General features: G+C 38.8%; 1 pseudogene; it reads right to left on the bottom strand.

Moving 5' to 3' along the window:
• Positions 1 to 12,317: 12,317 nt before the first annotated feature.
• Positions 12,318 to 13,936, bottom strand: LOC119530245 (annotated as a pseudogene).
• Positions 13,937 to 14,225: the final 289 nt, after the last annotated feature.

A 14,225-nucleotide genomic window follows, 5' to 3' on the forward strand; every position in this document is an offset into this window, starting at 1 on the left:
TTAAAATTCCCTTGAAGGTTTCAAAGAAGATTGGAGCTGAAAGAAGAAAGAATCAGTGAATCTGAAGATAAGACAATTGAAATATTCCAGTCTGAGCAGCAGAAGGAAGAAAGAATGAAGAAATATGAACAGAGCCTAGGGAACTGTGGGACACCATCAAGCATGCAAGTAAATGCATTTTGGGAGTCTCAGAAAGAGAAGAGAGAAAGGAGCAGAGAGCATACCCAAAGAAATAAAGACTGAAGACTTCCCAAATTTAACAGACATGAATATACCCATCCAAGATCCTCAATAAATACCAAGCAGGATAAACACAAATAGACTCACACTGTGGCAGAAAAAAAACAAATGTTGAATGCCAAACATAAAGAATTCTGAAAGCCACAAGAGAGAAGAAACACGTCAGGTTCAGAGAACCTCAGAAGAGGATGTACCAATTTCTCAATGGAAACCACAGAGGCAAGAAGGCAGTGGGATTACATATTTAAAGTGCTGAAAGCAAAAACCCACCAATCAATTCTGTATCTGGCAAACTGTCTTTTAAAAATGAGGGAAAGATTAAGACATTCCCATAAAAACAAAAGCTGAGAGAGATCCTTGCCAGCACTACAAGAGATGCTAAAGAGAGTTCTGCAGGTTTGAAAGAAAAGGACAAGAGATGATAGATGGAAGCCACATGGAGAAGTAAGGTAATATCAGGGGTAAATATAAACACCAGTACTATTGTGGGTTTTTTTGTTTGTTTATTTGTTTTTGTTTGTAACTCTACTTTTTACTTCCTATATGATCTAAAAAGCAAATGCATAAAATATGAGAAATAAGTGGATTTGGACTTGCAATGTATAAACATTCCATTTGTGATAAGAACTACATAATGGTGGGGTGATGGGTAAAGGAACATACTTTTGTGTATACTAGTGGAGTTGGTATCAAAGCAAATGAGATTGTAATAGATTTAGAATGTGAAGTTTAAGCCCATGGTAACTACATAGAAAATGTCAGAGAATATGAAAGCTCATAGAGACAGAAATTAGAATACAGGCTGTCAGAGGTTGGGGGGTGCAGGTGGAAGCGGGGCTTAATGCAAAATGGATGTAGGGTTTCTATTTGGGAGATGGGAAAGTTTAGTAATTGAAGGTGCTGAGGGTACTTCAACATAGTTAATATGATTAACCCCACTGTGTGGTATGCTTGGCAGTGATTGCGATGGGAAAGTTTATGTTGTGTATATGTTTCCAAAGTAAGAAAGAAAAAAAAAGAAAAAAGGAAAGAAAGACAGAAAGAAGGGAGAGAAGGAGGGAGGGAGGGAGGAAGGAAGGAAGGGTAACTAAAGAGACAATGACAATTTAAGAAGCAATACATGATCATAGATGGATATAACAATGGAGGATAAAAGGCCCAAAAGGGCATTATTGGGGCATGAGAAAACAATGGAATATAGACTGTAAGCTTTATATCAATGTCAAATTTCTTGAGTTTGATAATTGCTCTTAAGGAGTCATAAGTGAATATTCTTGTTCTTAGGAAATGTATTTAGCAGGATTAAGGATTCAAAGAAGAGCATGGTGTATACAACCTACACTCTAGTGTTCAGAAAATGGATTGATAGACATAGAGATAGATGGATAGATAGATGGGTTGATAGACTTATGGATAGGTAGATAAAATGATACAGCAAATGTATATTAAAATTGGTGGATCTGGGTATCGAAGTGGGGATAAGGGCACATTGGAAATTTTTTAAATGTCATTAAAATAATAAAATACATAGGAATAAATTTAACCAAGGAGGTGAATGATTTGTACACTGAGAACTACAAAACATTGCTGACAGAAATTAAAGGTGACCTAAATAAATGGTCTGTAAATCCACAACTTCTCTAATAAAGAAAAAAAAAAGATGGGATAAAGTTGCAAATCATATATCTGATAATGGTATATACAAAGAACTCCTATAGACTATATATAGACTAAATAAAGAAAACCTACAACTCAACAACACAAAGACAAACAATCCAGTTTATAAATGAGCAAAGGACACGAATGCACATTTCTCCAAAGATACGCAAATGGACCACACACACAAAGATGCTCAGCATAATTAGCCACTGGGAAATGCAAATCAAAACCATGAGATACCGCTTCATACCCACTAGCACAGCAATTAAAAAAAAATGAAAACAGAAAATTACAAGTGTTTACAAGTATGTGGAGAAATTATAAACATTGTGCTTTGTTGGTGGGAATGTAAAATGATGAAGCTGTTGTGGAAATGTTTTGGCTGTTCCCCCAAAGTTAAATATAAAATTACCATATGACTCAACAATTCCACTCCTAGATATATATCCCAAAGAATTTAAAACAGGACTCAAACACATACTTGTACACAAGTGTTCATAGCAGCATTATTCCCAATAGCCAAAAGGTGGAAGCAACCCAAGGGTCTATAAATAGATATTCATTTGTTGATAAAGGAAATGGGGTAAAGTCATACAGTGGTATATTAGCCATAAGAGAAAGGAGTTCTGATACATGCTACAACATCCATGTTCCAGTTTGCTAAAGCTGCCATTATGCAAAATACCAGAAATGGATAGGCTTTTATAAAGGGGATTTGTTGGGTTACAAATTTACAGTTTGAAGGCCATAAAAGTCTTTAAATTAAGGCATCAACAAGAGGATATTGTCACTGAAGAAAGGCCGATGGCTTCCAGAACACCTCTGTCAGCTGGGAAGGCACATGGCTGATGTCTGCTGGTCCTTTACTCCAGGGTTCTGTTTTCAAAATGGCTTTCTCCAAAATGTCTCTGGGATTCTGTCTCTTTTAGCTTCTCTCTCTCAGCTCCCGTCCATCTAAGCATCTGGGGGTCCTCTCTTATCTTCTCTGGGGCAAACTCTGGTCTTCATCTCTTAGCTTAGGATCTCCAGAAGTCTTTCTGTCTGCATCTCCAAGCACCTGGTTTCAACGGCTGTCCCCCAAATGTCTCTAGGTGTTTTCTCTCTAAGCATTTCTCAGCTCTCTTCAAAATGAGCACAGACTGTCCTTCCATTTATTTAGGGCTTATTTCATTTCTTTTAGCAGTGTTTTACAGTTTTCCATATATAATTCCTTTACATCCTTGGTTAAGTTTATTCCTGGATATTTGATTCTTTCAGTTGCTATTGTAAATTGGATATTTTTAAAAATTCAATTTTATTGAGATATATTCACAAAGCATGCAATCATCCATGGTGTACAATCAATTGTACAGAGTACTCCCTCCACTCCTTAGCAGTTGATTCATGGGGCAATGCAAACACTCACAGCTGCCAAACTCTGGCTCTGAGTCCCAGGTGCCAAACAGACACCCGAAGCCCCAGGGACTGACCATGTCACACATAAACAGCTCAGAATCTCAAAATCTAGAAATACATGTTACAAGTCATGAATAAATGTGACTTCTGTAAGAGCCAACAATCCAGGAACCCTTATATAAGCCCTCCCCTTATAGCCCATTTTCCCAGATTCAATTCTCAGAGTTAACACATTGTTAATAGTCCATATTAGTGAGGCATTACAATGCTTGTCCCTTCATTTCTGGTTTATTTCACTCAAGCTACCATCCCCATGGTCCACTCACTTTGCTGCATACCTCATAACTTCATTCCCTCTTGCTGTTCCTTCATGCAAAAACATTCTTATATTTGTACATTTAATCACACACATTGACCACTCTAAGTTTCACTAAGTTACACAGTCTCAGCCTTTATCTTCTATCTTTCCTTCTGGTGTCATACAGAGTCCTAACTTTCCTCTTTCAACCATACTCACAGTCATCCTCATTCAGTGTACTTACAATATTGTGCTACCATCACACAGTATTTCTATCCATTTCTAGATCTACACAATCAATCCCCTAGAACATTCTAGATCTACACAATCCATCCCCTAGAACATTCTATACTCCTTCAACATCAAATGTCCAATCTCAACCCTCTTTCTATCTCCTGGTATCTTCATTTCTACTCTTCTCCAAACCTCTCTCCCATCTTTTCCTATCTTTTTGTAGCACTACCTTTAGTATTTCCTGTAGAGGAGGTTTCCTGTTCACGAACTCTCTGTGTCTGTTTATCTGTAAATATTTTAATCTCTCCCTTATTTTTGAAGGACAGTCCCACTGGACACAGGACTACTGGCTGGCAGTCCCTCTCCATCAGTATCCTGAATACATCACACCACTGCCTTCTTGCCTCCATGGTCTCCACTGAGAGATCTGCCCCCAGTCCCATCAAGCTTCCCTTGTACATGATGGACTGCTTCCCTCCTGCTGCCCTCAGAACTCTCTCCTTGCCTTGACATTAGAAAATCTGGATTGTTAAGTATCTTAGGAGTAGGTCTATGTGGATCAGTTCCATTTGGGGTATGCTGAGCTTCCTGGATCTGCAATCTTATGTCTTTCATAAGAGTTGGGAAATTTTCATTGATTATTTCCTCCATTATTCCCCCTGCCACCTTTCCCTTCTCTTCTCCCTCTGAGATACCCACAACATGTATATTCATTGCTTCATGCCATCCCTCAGCTTCCCGAGACCCTGTTCGTACTTTTCCATTCTTCTCCTTACCTGTTCCTTTGTGTGGCAGGATTTCAGATGTCCTGTCCTCGATCTCATTGATCCCTTTCTTCTGCCTCTCCAAGTCTGCCACTGCATGTCGCCACTGAGTTCCTCATCCCCTACCACTGTGCCTCCCATTTCCACAGAATTCTGTTGTTTTTTTCAAGTGTACAAAGTCTTCCTTATGATCATCGAATGGTTTCTTTATATCCTTTATCTGATTAAAAGATTTGTTTGAACATCTATAATAGTTGTTTCAACTCCTCAATCTCAGTTGAAATGTTAGTTTCCTCCTTTGACTGGGCCATATCTTCCATTTCCTGATGTGGGCTCATGATTTTCTGTTGTCTTAGCATATGGTTTTCTTGTTTGGTTTATTCTGGAGGTTGGTTTTCTCTCTTTTGCACAAGGTTTTTTGTTGGTTGACTTTGATATCTATCTTTCTTTGTTTCTCCTCCATGGCCAGTTGTCAGATGGCTCTGCCCCCAATGTCCCCCCAAAATCAGGCACCCACCATGGCCTGCCATAGGGGTGGGAGGTAGGCACTGGGCACCCCAGCAGGTGCACTGTGCGTGGTAATACAAATTTGCTGGCTTCCAGTGGTGCTCCACTGGCTATCAAGACCTGGGTTTGTTTGGGGTTCCTGCTCTAACAGTTGGGTCTTTCCTGTTTCTCAGTCCAAACAGGGCCAGGTTTCCATACAGGGTGTAGAGACGAGCTCCTATGTTCCTAAGGGTCCTTGCAGTTTCTGAACTGTCCAGCAGGTGGTGCTGTTTGGTAATTTAATCCTCCTCAAGAGCCAGCCACTAGGCTTCTGCTTCCCTCAAGAGTGGGGGGAAGGGCTTTCAGACCCAGGGCTGGAAACACGTCTCTGTCTGTGCTTTCTCAGTCTCTTTGTCCCTCACTGATCTGGGCCTTGAAAATGTGCTCCTCTGGCCACTGGGTCTTCAAACAGTGAGGGGTATTTTTCACTGCTGTGAGATTTTAAAAATCTGTGTCCCCAGTGGGAGGGTCCCATCTGCCATTTCTGTGCTTTTCCCACACAGAGACTGAGTGAGGAGGAGGGGAAAGGGACCAGCTGGTCTGGGACAGAAAATTCCTACGTTATATTCTTCTTCTTTCTTCAACTTGGCATTTGTAGGGTCCTTCTCCAGCCTATATCCTCCCTCCAGAGTTTTCAAACAATTCAGAATTGTCCTCTGTTTTTCATTGAATCTCTGGAGAGATTTTTTTCAGTAGCTGTTTACATCACCATGTTTATGACATCACTCCTCCCTCATTTTTGAAGGATAGTTTGCCAGATAAAGAATTCTTGACGGCAGTTTTTCTCTTTTAGTATCTTAAATATATCATATCTCTGCCTTCTTGCCTCTATGGTTTCTGGTGAGAATTGCAAACTTAGTCTCATTGAGTGCCGTTGTATTTGATGGATTGCTTTTCTCTTGCTGCTTTCAGAATTCTCTCTTTATCTTTGGTGGTTGACAGTCTAATTAGTATGTGTCTTGGAGTAGGTCTATTTAGATTTATTCTGTTTGGAGTATATTGGTCTTCTTGGATGTATATTCATGTCTTTCATAAGGGTTGGGAAGTTTTTAGCCATTATTTCCTCAAATATTCTTTCTGCCCCTTTTCCCTTCTTTTCTCCTTCCAGGACACTCATTATACATATGTTTGTGCTTTTGTGAAGTTATTCAATTCACCAGTACCTAAGTAATTTTTTCCCATTCTTTTCTCTATCTGTTCTTTTGTCTGTTCAGTTTCCGATGTGCTGTCTTTTTAGTTGCTGATCCTTTCTGTCCATTCAAATCTGCTGTTGTATGCCTGTAGCATATTTTAAATCTCATCTTTGTGGCTTTCTTTCCCATACATTCTGTTATTTTTCTTTGCATACTTTCAAATTCTTCCTTATGTTCACCCAGTGTCTTCTTAACATCCTTTATCTCTTTATTCATATTTTCCTTCATCTCCTTGAATTGATTTAGGAGATTTGTTTGAACATCTTTGATTAGTTGTTCCAAATTCTGTATCTCCTCCAACTTTTTAATTTGTTTCTTTGACTAGGCCATATCTTCCTTTTTCTTAGTATGGTTTGTAATTTTTGCTGATATCTGGGCAGCTGATTGTCTTGATGAGATTATTCTGAAAATTGGTTTCTCTGTTGTCAAAGATTTTGTTGTTGATTGGGTTTGTGTTATAGGGCTCTCCTTTGACAATTGGTTTGTCGGTATTTCCTAGCCAAAACAGGGCCAGGGGCCCACAGTGGAAGTGCTGATCAGTTCCAAAGGATCTTGGAGAGAAGATCAGGAAAGCTTTCCTGGCTTGCCCAGCAGATTGTGTTCTTTGGAAACTTATTCCCTGCAACCTAAGAAGGCAGGGTATTGTTAGCCCTCTGGCCACTTAACCTCTGATTCAGGTGGAAACAATAGAATGGAATTGCCTGTATGAGATGGTAAAGCAGTGAGACCTAGTGGTCAAAATTAGCCAGCCAATAGCTGGATCAGTACTGGACCATGTACCCCTTCTGTTCTTGGGGAGGAAGGCTTCCAACGGCTCTCCCAGCCTGCAGCAGCCTGCCAGGCAGGGCCTGTGCTACCCAAAGCTGCTTGCCTCATAGTTGGGGGGGATGGGTGCCACTAGCTGGGCCAAGTGAGTTACTACTCAGTTTTTCACCACAATTTCTCTGTCTCTTTGTCCCGCTTTTCTCTCGAATGCTCTGCAGTGTTCTCCTGGTCTCTGGAGCCCCAGAACATTTGTTTTTGGACAGTTTCTGTCTTCGCCTGTGCTATTAGCTCTTTTGGGAAGAGGAGTGAGCCCTGCAACTCCCCATTCCATCATCTTCCCAGAAGTCTCCAATATATATCTTTTTAATGAATGAGAAATACTCTTCAGAAAAATAGAAAGTGAGGTAATTCATTACCACAAGACCTGTATTAACAAAAATTTTAAGGAAAATTCTTTGGGTAGAAGGAATATCATCAAAAAGTTGGATCTACTCACAAAAAATGAAGATCTCCAGAAGTGATTAAACTGAAGGTAAATATAAAATAACATTTTTTCTTATTTTGAATCTATTGTTTAAACACAGGCATATGTATAGTACCACAGGGTTGGGGATGTAAACTGAGCCTGAATCAATTTTGAACAATTCTGAACCATTTCAAACTTACCCTCAAACAAACCCATGCTGCCGAGTTTACTTGTGTCAGCATTAACTGCATAATTGGGAGTACCCCAAATCAACTACAATATAGAATATAATGTTTATTAAAAGATAAATAATACAATTGTACTTATTTGAGGTGTGCATCTATGATTAAAACTCAGAAATAACTGCAGCAATCATTTAGAATCTTGAGCAATAAAAAACTCTGTAGGAGGAAAAGTATTTTATCACTGACATTATTTAGAATTGCTTGTGTATGGTGGTGATAAAAAGCAGACTGACGTGCATTTATTAGCAAATCAACTTTAGTCAGTTTTATTTTTGTTTTCTTACTCTTTATGGACAGTGTCTCCTCTTATTGTCAGGTCCCAGGGAAAATACTCCCATTATACTGTGCTTGGTTTGCCACTCCCTTATGCCTCTTTTGTCAATGGTTGAGGAATATAAAGTGGGCAATCATTCCATATTTGTCTTTGCAATTGATATTCAGGCCTTTTCCCCCTCCCCCACCAAACATGAAGAGTGGTGGGGATGAGACAGGAGAAGAAAATCGTTTACTTGCCTCAGGTGGGTAAAGATCATATCATCAGGCCAGGAGGGTGGGATGTTTCTATTAGGAAGGAAGGCTGGCGGGGATCAGGGGTTCATGATACTCTTAATTCTCAGACGCTCACTCTATTCTCTAACTTTTATGTAAGGGATCCAGAGAAGCTGGGAGTTCAACTCTTGTTATAAGTTGGGAACCCAAAGGAAAACCCAAAGAAAAACTATTAGACTTGTAATTAGTGATAGAAAGTGCTTTGTCCCAGCATTTCTTGTGCATCTTCATCCGGATCTATGGTAGTGGGTGTTCAGTCCCCAAAAGCCTTGCCCTCCATGACTTCATTTTGGGTGTCCTTGGATGATGAACTGTTTCACCATTGTGTACATAGTCTGCTAAATTCCCATCCCTTAGCACCTGCTGGATTTTCACTGCTTTCTGCCCTAACCAGCCCAGATAGTCAATGAGATTATCTTTATTTCCCTGAGGATTTGCTGCCTGCAACTAGTCCTGATACCAAACTATCAGTCAGAAACCAACTCTGGTTAATTAAAGCAGAAATTAATGGGCGTTGGGTAGCTGAGACTCTCTGTGAGAGCCAGAGAACTAGGCTTTGAGGTTATAGAGCCAGGGGCAATGCCCAAATCATATCATGGAACTGGTTCTACAGAGGTCTGGGCTCCACCGCTACTGCCTGGGGCACCCCAGCCAGCCTGTCGCACCATTGCTGGACAGTGGACACTGCCACCCCCTGTGCTGTGCTTTCACACTCCGGATCTCAAAGCAGGTGTGACTGTGATTGGCAGAGCCTAGGCTGCAAGGGAGGCTGGGAAAATGAGTGTATGGCATTTTCCACTTCCAAAAAGGGAAATAGGCTCTGTCTCATAAGGTGGTGGGTGGGTAAGGGATTCCCAGAGCATAAGAGATTCAAATACTAATTGGCTAAAAAACGGTGATAAAGGTTTACCAAAGATATGGCCTCAGGGAGGCTGAACTGTATGGGAATGTAACTGAGAAAGTGGAAACTTTGCATCCTGACTCAAGAAAGACTAATTAACAGAAGTGGGGTGTTGGCTCAGAACCTGGAAAACAGATGCAAGAAGCAAGAGTAAGAGTATCTGCAATTCTGTCTTTAGTCGCTGCCTGAGCATGTTCTGGTCGCAGTTACGGACACCTGGGCTGCTTGACCGAAGAAGACAGCCTTGAGCTGGTGGGCGCTTCTGTTGGTGATGCGAGAGGTGCCCTCCATATTTTACTTCATGACTATCTATAAAGTAATTATTTTACAAGGTGAGAAACTGAGTTGTAGGAGAGCCAATGACATTTCCCAGGTCTCAAAGTGCCAGGTAGATCACAGCAGAGCTAGATTACTGGCAATTGTAGCTTCCTGGCCAGGAAGATGACCCAGCTAAGCCTCCCTGCAGTGAGTCTGTGCTTCCCAGCCCTTCTCATTCCAACGCAGTGTCCCACAGAGACTTCCCAAGCAGAGACAAGGAACTCATCAGCCTTCATGAACACTTGGCTTCTGGTTTACACATAGGCTTTTGTGTTTGTTCATGAGGGACCGTGTCATGGCTAGGACCATGGTGGAGAAACTGTTACCAGACCCACATAGATGAGAACCAGACTGATCCCAGTAAGTAACCCTGAGTGGCTGTGAGGAGTCATGTAGATCACCAGTGAAAAGGGTGTGTAGCCTCTGAACTCGATGGTGATTTGGACATGTGTGTAGTTAGGAATCTGGTACTTAAGTAGATGCTGCTTTCCTTTGTAGAGTTAAAAATTTTTTTGGAAAGTTTGTCTCTATGAAAAATTTTATTGTACAGAATGAGGACAGGGAATGGGAAGTTAAGGCTTAAAATGTACAGGGTTCCTATTTGGAATGATGGAAATGCTTAGGTAATGGATGGTGGTGATGGTAGCACAACATTGTGAACACAATTAACTGCACTGAAATGTATATATATCTGAATATGATTAACAGGGGAAATGTTAGATTGTATATATGGTAACAGAATAAAAACTTGAAAGAAAATCCCTGGAACTACAATACACAAACAGGGAACCCTAAGTTAAACCATGGACTTTAATTAATAGCACAATTATAAAAATGTGCTATCATCCATTGTAACAAATGTTTCACACCAACGCAAGGTGTTGGTGGTGGGGTGGTTTATGGGAATCCTGTATTTTGTGCATGATTGGTCTGTAAACCTACAACTTCTTTAATAAAAAATTTAAAACAAATACTGTCATATAAGTTACATACCACAAAATTTACCTGCTTAAATATACAGTCCAGTGATTTTTAGAAAATTTACCAAGTTATGCAACCAACCCTGCAATCCAGTTTAAGGTCATTTCCCTCACCCCAGTGATGTTCCTCATGCCCATTTACAGTTAAATCTCTATTCTTACCCCCAGACCCAGGCAGCCACTAATCTATTTTCTGTCTCTGTAGATTTGTTTTCTGGAAATTTTAATATACATGGAATCATTCAATATACAGTTATTTGTGTCTGGCTTTTGTCACATAGCATGTTTTTGTGATTCATCTGTTTTGCAGCAAGTATCAGCACTTCCTTTTTATTGCCAATTAATATTCTATTGTATGGATGTATTACATTCACCAGTTGATGGATTCTCATTTAATTTTTTTTGAAAGTAAAAATTTTTATTTTGATTGATTTCTCAACATATAGTTCAATGTGGTGCCAGTTTTGAAATTTGGCAAAAATTTGGTTCCACTGAAACTGCATAATGCTACAGAGAGCTATCACTGTTTCCAGAAAGCAGGTAAACAACTGGAAACCGAAAGCAAAACTTACTAGCAGCATGGCAACTTAAACTGCAGACTTAACAGTTCTGCAACTTTTACACTAAAATGGCTCAAATGTTAGCTGGTTACAGAAGTGAGAAATGGGAAACAAGATGTGAACCCCAAAAGGAGGAATATATATGCTGTAAAGACAAAGAAAAACCAAATATAGCCATGAGGATTTTAAAGGATAATTATAGAAAAGGGAACCAAATATTTTACTTCAATGCTTTTTAGAGCCTTTCTGTAGTGATACAAATATATATATATATATATATATTTATCCAAAAATATGTTTATACAGATAATTGTTTCTCAAAGATGGGACTAAAGCTATAGTTTTTAACATAAGCATTGTCTTTCATAAGATATTTGTCCACCCTGAATTTTCAATGTAAGGTTAGTGCATTAAATGTTTCCATATATAATTACCTTACAATCTTTTTTATAGATATAAATCAAGTAGGCATATTTGTCAAAAGGGTTTGCAGGTTAAACAATATTTTTCTAAGTTGCTGTACACATCGAACTTATGACCAGCCCCTTTAAGAATCATTATAATAAACATATCAAAAAGGGCTATATGTCAGATTTTCCTCTTTATAGTGCATATTAAATTTTCTGATATCCAGTTTACAAGTGTTTAAAATGCACAAGAAAGATTTTACTTAAGTTGTTTTATGTTAATATATTTTGTTTTAATATATATGGTAATAAATCTCCACATGTTGTAACCATTAGTACATTTTTTTTTAAATTGGGGATGTACCATTAACAACCACTACCTATAAAATAAAGCACACAGTTATTTTTTCCAGGTGTCAATGCTACAAAAACTCCTAAAAATTAGAGAACACTGAAAACATATTAAAGTCTGACATTGAATTTTATAGTACATCCATTTTGCCCTGAAAGAGAACTTAAAAAATAATGCTCTTGTTGGAACAGGCCACCTTGCTAATATAAAAAATTGGTGAGAGCAAGAAAGTGTTGCACTGATATGTAGAATATTTGTAAATAGTTACCTCTCCAAATCATTAGAAAAAATGCTCAAAGATAAACAAAAGAAAACAAGAAAACAAAAACAAAATGTGGTGGTGGTCCCTAAACTATTTTGAAAGCAGGTAGCTTAGTCTAAGCTAAAATATTTTTTTCATTTATAGTAATCACCCTCCCTTCAAATGTCCTTTAAAACAGTACAATAGCAAGAATCAAAGAGCACAAACTGTATTTTCAAGAACAGAATAATCTCTAGTGTTTAAAGATATCTTATAGTAAAAAGCAGATTTCTTTGGGGACATCAATCAATAAACTTGTAATTCATTATGATGGTTTCTCTTTTCTATTACAGGGAGAGCCTGCTCCATTTAAAGTTACTGTACCCTTCACACCATTTTCTGTTTCTTTTCTGGAAGGCCTGCCTTTAGTCACCGTTGGTTTCTTTTTCACAGTTGGTGCATGAAAACTAGAATGTTCCCTCCACCTCCAAAGTTGGAAATTAATGAATTCCCACATCGTGAATTTCTGAGTAATGCAAATGGACTCCAGAACAGCAATCCTAACAGCCAACACATGGAAGTTTCCAGCACCGGAATCCAGCTTCTGATTCTCTGCTCTTGCAAGGTCAAAGCCAACAGTGAGTGCCGAAAGAATAAAAGTCAGAAGTCTTCCCAAAACAGAATTGCCCACAGAGAAAGCCCTTTGGGATACTTTTCATCATGAAAATAAGACAGGCAGGAAATGTGGAAAAGAAATTCAACAAAATAATGCAGCACCAAAAGAACAAGTCCAAGATGATTCCAATTCCAAAGATAAGACCAAATAAGTTCACATCGCAAATGTCTTGTCCACAATAATCCATCCGTATCTCACATTATCCTTTATCAGTTGTACAGTCCTCGTCACTCGCCATTTTAAACAATTCTCATGACCCCAAACACCCGTAGCTCTTTTCAGCCCTTAATTATTTGTCCCTAGTATCTGTGTGGTACTAGTAAGGTATTCCTGTTATAGGCTCTAGTATGCAACAGGTAGATTTTTCCCATATACCATTCTGTTGACAACTCTCTGTACCAGTGTCACACCTTAGAAGTACCTCATGCAAGCACCTATCTATATTTGTAGTGCTGATCTGTGGGATATATGCCTTTAAATAACCCCTTTCAATCTTATTCGCCTTCAATACAGATCTGATACTTATAATCCCATTAACAGCCATTGCCCCTATCCATTCCCATACCTTTGAATTCACTCTTATTAACATATCTGAGCATATTAGATTATCATTCCCCCTTTACTAGCCTCTATCACTAGGTCCCCAATATTCTACATTACAAGACATTGATTTTACATTATTCAGAGTTCATAAAAGTGGTAACATAACAAAATCTCCCCTTTTGTGTCTGACTTATTTCACTCAGCATTATATCTTCGAGGTTCATCCATGTTGCCACGTTTCAGGACCTTGTTCCTTCTTACTGCTACATAGTATTCCATTTGTATGTATAAATTATATTTTGTTTATCCACTCATCTGATGAAGGACACTTGGATTGTTTCTATCTCTTGACAATTGTGAACAATGCTGCTATGAACATCAGTGTGCAAATGTCTGTGTCACTGCTTTCAGATCTTTTGGGTATATACTGAGAAGTGGAATTGCTGGATCGTAGGGTAATTCGATATCTAGTTTTTTTAGAATCCACCAAACTGTCTTCCACAGTGGCCATACCATTATACGTTCCCACCAGTGATGAATAAGTTCCAATTTCTCCACATCCTCTCCAGCATGTATTGTTTCCTGTTCGTTTAAAGGCAGCCATTTTTATTGATATGAAGTGATATCTCATTCTAGTTTTGATTTGCATTTCCTTAATAGCTAGTGTAGAGGAACATTTTTTCATGTGTTTTTTAGTAATTTGTATTTCTTTTTCAGAAAAATGCCTTTTCATATCTTTTGCCCATTTTATAATTGGGCTGTTTGTGCTATTGTTGTGGAGTTGTAGGATTTCTTTATATATTCAGGGTATCAGTCACTTAACAGATATATTGTTTCCAAATATTTTTTCTCCCATTGAGTTGGCTGACTCTTCACCTTTTTGACAAAGTCCT

The sequence above is a fragment of the Choloepus didactylus genome, chromosome 3 (assembly GCF_015220235.1).
Source record: "Choloepus didactylus isolate mChoDid1 chromosome 3, mChoDid1.pri, whole genome shotgun sequence".
NCBI lineage: Eukaryota > Metazoa > Chordata > Mammalia > Pilosa > Megalonychidae > Choloepus > Choloepus didactylus.